Source organism: Tenrec ecaudatus, chromosome 11, assembly GCF_050624435.1.
Source record: "Tenrec ecaudatus isolate mTenEca1 chromosome 11, mTenEca1.hap1, whole genome shotgun sequence".
Classification (NCBI taxonomy): Eukaryota; Metazoa; Chordata; class Mammalia; order Afrosoricida; family Tenrecidae; genus Tenrec; species Tenrec ecaudatus.
Window position 1 is genome coordinate 112,839,919 of NC_134540.1, and position 7,651 is coordinate 112,847,569.

The 7,651-nt window shown below is 39.6% G+C and overlaps 1 non-coding gene across 1 annotated transcript; it reads right to left on the reverse strand.

Moving 5' to 3' along the window:
- Positions 1-6,892: 6,892 nt before the first annotated feature.
- On the reverse strand, positions 6,893-6,997 carry LOC142461908 (U6 spliceosomal RNA). The gene has a single exon (XR_012787077.1). It is a non-coding gene; the product is annotated as a U6 spliceosomal RNA (small nuclear RNA).
- Between the last annotated feature and the right edge of the window lie 654 nt (positions 6,998-7,651).

A 7,651-nucleotide genomic window follows, 5' to 3' on the forward strand; every position in this document is an offset into this window, starting at 1 on the left:
AGAACCTAGAAAAAAAAAGGAAAAGAAATCCCTTCGTTTATGTAAACACATGAAGGCGCCACAGGGTGTGCCTCTCTGGAAAATGCAGCCTAACACAGTCGCCATGGGTTTGACTGACTCAATGGGACCTAGCAACACTGGTTAAGTGCCTGGCACATGATAATATCATAAATATCATTTCCATGTCTCTTTTTATATGGCCTGACCACTTTCTTAGAGTTTGCCTACAAGGAATCAATTGGTGAAGATTTTGAAAACTGATGTTCTGTGAAGGGTAGGTCTTTTCTCCATGGTTGTATATGTACTTAGCAAACTAATCCAGCTTGCAATTAAATACGTCACCAAGAAAATAAATCGATGATGCTTTGGTTTTTCAGGGTTTAGATAGCTGTGAATTATTAGTTCATGCACAAGAGTGTTGAGAAAAATGGAAGCAGTTGAAACACAAAAGTGTCACCAAATCTCCTTTGGTTCAAGTTACATATCCCTACTTCTACAAGTAATCATTTATTCTGAATTCTCTCAAACCTGAAAATAGAAAATCTATTTCTGTCGTTGTTTGTTGTAGCTATGTTTGTTCCCTGTGGGTTAAACTTTCTAGCAAATATTTTAAAATAATGCTTTTCTCTCAACATTATCTTCAGGACTCCCTACCAGCTAGCAAACGTCAATGCCCCTCCCTTCTGCATTCACCCAGCTGTTGGAGACATCCAATGCTGCCAACTTTCAAGCTCCCTGGAGAAACATTCTCAGCTCCAGGTTGGGTGGGGGAGGGAAGGGGAGCACAGCTACATTCCAAGTGAAGCAGAGATCATATGGACCTGGTATCCATTCCGATGTACTTTTTTTCCTCAGAAGTAATCGTTGAATTGTTTTCTGCTTCTTTGCGATAAATACATAAAGGAAAAGGAATGCTAGGGCTAAAAGACACAAGAGAGGATAGCTGGAATGGTTGCTATGTGCATTGAAAGACGCACGTGTGTGCGCGCGCGCGCACACATGCAGATCAATTTAAACAGAATACAGCAACGCCTTGCTTGGCTTAGCAGTCTAGACACACCCCTAGCTGAGGAAGTGCTGCTTTATTCTCAGTGGAAGCCTTTTCTTGCTCCCTGTCTTTCAGAGTACAATCTGGGGGAACTTCACCTGTCCGATGCAAAGTTAAACTGCTGGCTTTCATGTGACTGCATGGGAACTCGGGTTTATTAATGAATACAACCTACTCTCTTTGCTTGGAAAGCTTTCACTCTGCACCGGCGGCATTCCTTTATGCATCGCTGTGGTTCACCCCTACCCAGCTGCTGTATCTCATTAACAAGCATTTGACCACAGCAGCAGCTTGGGAGTGTTGACACTTGAAAGGCCCAGGCAGGCGTGGGCAGGCCATCAGCTATAGCAACAGGAAGCTGCCCGGAGACAACACTGAGAAAACAGCAGCTGCAAAAGGCAGAGTCAGAGCAGACATAAAGGGCTAGGATATCGGTGCGTGCCTGTGGGCCCGAGTTCACTGTCTACTTACTGTATTTATGGAATATGAGGGCCGCACTTGACATGTATCAGACTGCATTTGTTGACACGCCAAACTATTTTTTTTGACTCAGAGTGTTTTCTATTAGGTTTAAAAAATCTTACTCTTACTGCTTCTTTAGTCTAATAAAGACAACATTGACATTGTCAGTTTTCTGAAAGTGATACTTGAATTATTTAACATTTTAAATATTTCCACTGAAACACCAACAATAATAATAATTTTATAACACAACTATCATAAGAAGAACTCAAAGCATAGATGATTCATTAAGCTATTTCATGCAATGTTTGGGAGAAGTATTTTTCTGAATGTCTTTTGTCCATATTCAAGCTTACTAAAGCATTTTTTTAGAGGACAGGGAAACATAAGCAATAGCCCAAAAAATTAATTCATAAAGAAAATGGCCCTTTACAAAATAAACAAAAAGTGATACCATTCCGTTAGTTGTAAGAGAAGAAAAAGACGTAGTTGAAAAACACATCAACCAAAAATAAATGTGATGGGCCATAAGTGAAGTTAGTTAATGATTCTATTCCTGTTATCACCACTATAATGGACAATAATAACTATTATATAGGTATGTACACTAATATGCTTTATTCTTTTTAATAACTTATATTTAAGTACATTTGTCTATCATTCATAATATAAGCAATCTCAGCTCATTCACACTGTCACGCTAAAGCTATCGTTTGATTAAAAAACAATTTTCTTTAAAATTATTGCTTCTTTTTAATTTTTAATATTACATTAAAAAATGAAGAAAATACTTCTGAAATGCAGCAAATTTTCCAATTCTACCTGAATTTTTTCTTTCCCCTTTTAAGTCTTAGGGAAAAAGAAGAGTGTTCCTACACCCCCTGGAAATATATCTCCTTGACAAGATGGTTGAGCCACAACCATCCTTCTGATTGGTCATTAAGCTGGTTCCACTTGATGTACGTCTTTCAATTCAAATCATATTGGCTCACTTTCATACTTCTTTAATCACCTTTTAAATTTGGTCTGTATAAGGGGGCTTCAAGAAGTTCGTGATAATTTTTGAGCTAAAAGATAAAGGAATAGTGCATTTGTTTCACCAATAGATTTTGACCAATATGAAAATGTTCTTGTTCCCAGACGAAGTCTTTAGAAGCCATATATGCCTCTGCAATTGTCTTGGAACTGTTTCCACCACGAGGATAAACCTAGGCAATATGGTTAGTGACCGTAGGTAGAAACATTGAGTAACCTAGTTATAGCCATTCTGGACTGCTTACCCCCAGGTAACCCACCATTGATCACAAATGCATGAACAAATCTTAAGAAGATTAGCAAAACTAGACACAGAGCAGCAGAGTCACTATCTTACCCATAGCTCATACACAAGATTATTTAGCTAGTCAGTAGCAGATGTCTGATTTGAATCCAACATTCTGGCTTGGTCCATACTCTTAATTATGACATAAATCTTGACTTCCTAGATGCCTCCAGTTGTCCCTCTACTCATTGCTACTGTGTGCAACTGAACAAAATGTTATAGAGTCTTGTGCCATCTACGTAATTGGTTATGAATTCGACTTTTGCAATTTATGGGATTTTCATTGTCTCGTTATCAAAAGTACATAATCAGGTCTTTCTTTCTAGTCCATCTTGGTCTAGAACTTCCACTAATTTTTCTTTCTTTTTTTTAAAGATATTTAAAAATATATTTGCAATAGAATTTTAGCAAGATTGAATTAGCCAGCATGCTAATTCTCTCTTCTTACATACAGGAGACAATAAAATGTTAGTTTCTTTTTGACACAGAAAAAAAATACAGCTTCAATTTGGTATTTAAAGGTCAACAGTGCCAGAATAAAAACATGTCCTAATTATCTGGTGCCAGATTATTCTAAGACCAGTCATTCGGTTGTTGCCATTGAGCCGATTCTATCTCATGACGACCTCCTGTGGGCCAGAGTATAACTGGATTCCACAGGGCTCTCATTGACTGATTTTCCTCAAGTAGATTATCAGACCTTTCTCCCAAGAGGCCTCTGTGTAGACTTGAAACTCCAACCTTTCAGTTGGCTAAGTGTATTAATTGTTTATAGCACTTAGGGACATCACACCTTGTAAGGATCTGGATTCCAAATTCTTCTCCTGGTTTAGCATGACACTCTAGATTTGCAGTGTGCTGAGAAGCTACCCCTCCTGCTCCCTCCAAAACAGAAGTGACATGGACTTCCCTGAGTGCCAGGGAGGTGGAACTCTATCTCCCCTGAAGAGAAACTCTGTCCGTGATAGCTCTGGGCTCCCAACAGAACGTGCTCCTGAATAGCATTGGCTGTAGGATTCCACACAACGTGTGAGTCCACCTGTATCGGCTAATAGAGCAACTAGTATGCCTTTTCCGTTCCACAGTTCAACACAGGAAACTATGTTACACTTGATCATCACCACTTCTTAATCTGCCTAAGAAAAGACAGTTCCTGGTATTTTCTGCTCTGAGCCAAGATCCTTCTGCTATCAGCAGTGATATCCCTTGTTCCACATCCTCTTCTGATTTTGGCTTGACTTTCTGGCACTCCCCTTGATTTAGGGAACCATTGTTGAATGATCTTCAGCAAAATCTTACTTGCATGTGATATCAATGATATTGTTCTATAGCTCAAGCATTCTCCTGGGTCACCTTTCTTTGGAATGGGTGCAAATATGGATCTCTTCTAGTCAGTTGGACAAGCAGCTGTCTTCCAAATTTTCTGGCATAGATGAGTTAGTGCTTTCAGTGCTTCGTCAGTTTGTTAAAACATTTCAATTGACATTCCACCAATCCCTGAAGCCTTGTTTTTGCCTAATGCTTTCTTTTTTTTCTTTTTTCACATTTTATTAGGGGCTCATACAACTCTTATCACAACCCATACATATACATACATCAATTGTATAAAGCACATCTACACATTCCCTGCCCCAATCATTCTCAAAGCATTTGCTTTCCAGTTAAGCCCTTTGCATCAGGTCCTCTTTTTTTTATTTTTTATAATTTTAACAATTTATTAGGGGCTCATACAATTCTTATCACAGTTCATACATATACATACATCAATTGTATAAAGCACATCTGTACAGTCTTTGCCCTAATCATTTTTTTTCTCCTCTTTTCTTTTTTTACATTTTATTAGGGACTCATACAACTCTTATCACAATCCATACATATACATACATCAATTGTATAAAGCACATCCATACATTCCCTGCCCCAATCATTCTCAAGGCATTTGCTCTCCACTTAAGCCCCTTGCATCAGGTCCTCTTTTTCCCCCCCTCCCTCCTCACTCCCCCCTCCCTCATGTGCCCTTGGTAATTTATACATTGTTATTTTGTCATATCTTGCCCTATCTGGAGTCTCCCTTCCCCCCCCCCCCCTTCTCTGCCGTCCATCTCCCAGGGAGGAGGTCACATGTGGATCCTTGTAATCAGTTCCCCATTTCCAACCCACTCACCCTCCACTCTCCCAGCATTGCCCCTCACACCCTTGGTCCTGAAGGTATCACCCACCCTGGATTCCCTGTGCCTCCAGCCCTCATATGCACCAGTGTACAACCTCTGCCCTATCTAGTCCTGAAAGGTAGAATTCGGATCATGGTAGTTGGGGGGTCCACTAATTTTTCATCAACATATGTGCGTCCTTTGAAAGAGTGGTGTTAGTGGTGCCTGAAATACATTGGTCAGAACCTGAACCTGTGTTCTCCACATGGAAAGTGAGTATTCTACCACTGAAGGAATTATCATGGCGTTGAGGCCCCCTTTATCAGTTGCCATTGAGCTGATTCCATTTTATGGTGACAGAACAGAACTTTGCTTCATATGATTGTCAAGGCTATGACCTTTAGAAGATCACCAAGCCTTTCTTTCAAGGTCTCTCTGCCTGGGTTTGAGTTGCCTAGGGATGCCAGTCCCATGTCAAACTCAAAATCTAATAGGGAAAATAACTAAATCTAGTGCCCCCTACTGGTACTGGTGGGTAAATGTCGAACAGTTTCACAGCAGTTCAACTGCAGTCAGTGACTCAGAAACCCCTGCTCCACTGGAGAAAATGAGACTCTCTGCTCCTGTCAAGATTTACAGTCTTAGAAACTCTATATAGGATTGCCGTAAGTGCAAATAGACTTTATGGTGCTTGGTATTAGAAATAACTTAAATATATCGTGATGGTTGTTTTAATACCCAAATACATTTTGGGGAAATACCCCAAAAAGGAAATAATTAATTTTGTCTGAAATTAAGAGGGCAGAAAAATTAGGTGATTGAAGTCAGTGTTACACTGGAATCACCACCAGAGCGGAATTTAGATGGAAAGAGAGAAGAAAGACGTTGGACGAAGAAACAATAACAAAAAAGCCTGTTTGGAAAAACCAAGAAAACAATGTCGCTGAAGCATGAAATGTAAAATGGATAAACATCAGATTTAAATAACCTAAATCCAAAGAAGCACACAAGTCTTTGTGATCCAAGGATTGTAAATAATAAGATCCAAAAATAGAGGAGGGAACTGTATTAGATGTTAAGTTCTATGCACCTGGTTTGCACAAAGCAATAGATGACAGTGAACATCCAAAAGCTATTTCTAATGCCCTGACCTCTGGAGAATACCCTCTGACCATTGAGTAGGTGACTAGTCTTGCTATCAGACAGACTGCATTGGAAAGTAGATTAATGTAGATGTAGTTAGCTTAAAATTTAACACCTTATCATTTGGTCCCCTTTGACCTATTTTAAATTAGTCCTTGTTTTCATTACTTCCTACTTTTCCATTGTTTTTTTCCTGTTTGTTTTGGTTGGGGGGAGTAGGAGAGGGGGATTATATATTTTTCTTTATATGAAATCTAGGATAGATAAATCAATGGAAATTGCTAATGGATTTGTTAGGCAGATTAGCGCAGGGATGGGAATGTCTGTTAAGGCATGCCCAGAGAGCCAAGCATGGGAACAAGGAGCAGCGTACTGCGCATGCTCAGAGGCTCAGGTTTCCTGCTAGTAGGCAAGGGTGGGTGCTAAACCTGGATTGGCCCACCTGGGCCAGGTGAATTCAATTCAGCCAAGGGGGTCGATCTGGGGTCATCCACCACGCCTCCCCCTGGAATCCTTGAAAAGGCAGGAGCCTAGAGTCGGGAGGGAGAACTTGGTCTACAGGACACTGAGCAGCCTTCACCAGGGTGCATGGTCAGGAAGAGTCCTATGGGTGCCGTGTAAAACCTGAAACTTCTTCTAACTTTCATAAAATTCACTTGGACTATGAACTAGGCTTCAGAGTGTATTCTTTCTCACACGGAGTCAAGGACCAAAGTACAACTCGTATCTCCAGAGAGATCTACCAGATTGATATTTTCTTTTCTTTATAAAAATATGGAATGCTTCACAAATTCGCGTGTCATCTTTGCACAGGGGCCATGCTAATCTTCTCTGTATCTTCCTATTTTAGTATATGTGCTGCCAAGCGAGCACTGGATTAATATTTTCTTAACATTATGGCAGGGGAAGGTGCCATGTAGAAGGGGTGGGTGAATGGGGAGATAATAATGAGTACGAAAATGAAGAAAACTTAGAAAATGTTCTAAAATTGATTGTGATGATTTCACAACTCTTTAAATGGTTTATGAATTATGTCAATAAAACTGTTAAAGAATATTAATTGTCTTATAAATGTACTAGCTCATCAGAAGTGTGTACTAGAAGGTTGCTTATTATTGGGAAATAAGAAAAGATGATATTTAGAGTCATAAAGTCACAGAGTATTCGATTAGAAGAAGAGCTATACGTTGAATTGAAACCATTGCGTTCAAGGTCTTGAAAGCCAAGACAAGGTGCTTAAGTTTGACGTGCTTTGGAATTTCTGACAGTTTCTGAGCAGCTGTGAGCAAGTGTTTTATAATAGTCCAGGAGAGAGAAGATTAGGGTTGGAGGTGTTTTTAATAAAAAGCAATTTAAGTGATGAGAACGAATTGCTATCTAGAATCTATTCAGAATAGGGACTTTGGGTAACAAGGATGGGTCTCCTGAACTGTGTCTAAAAGATGAGGTGGGAGGTGAGAGTGCCTGATGAAGACAAATATCAGTAGAGTGAGTGTTTAAAAGATTTCACCTGAAATATTTGTGTTA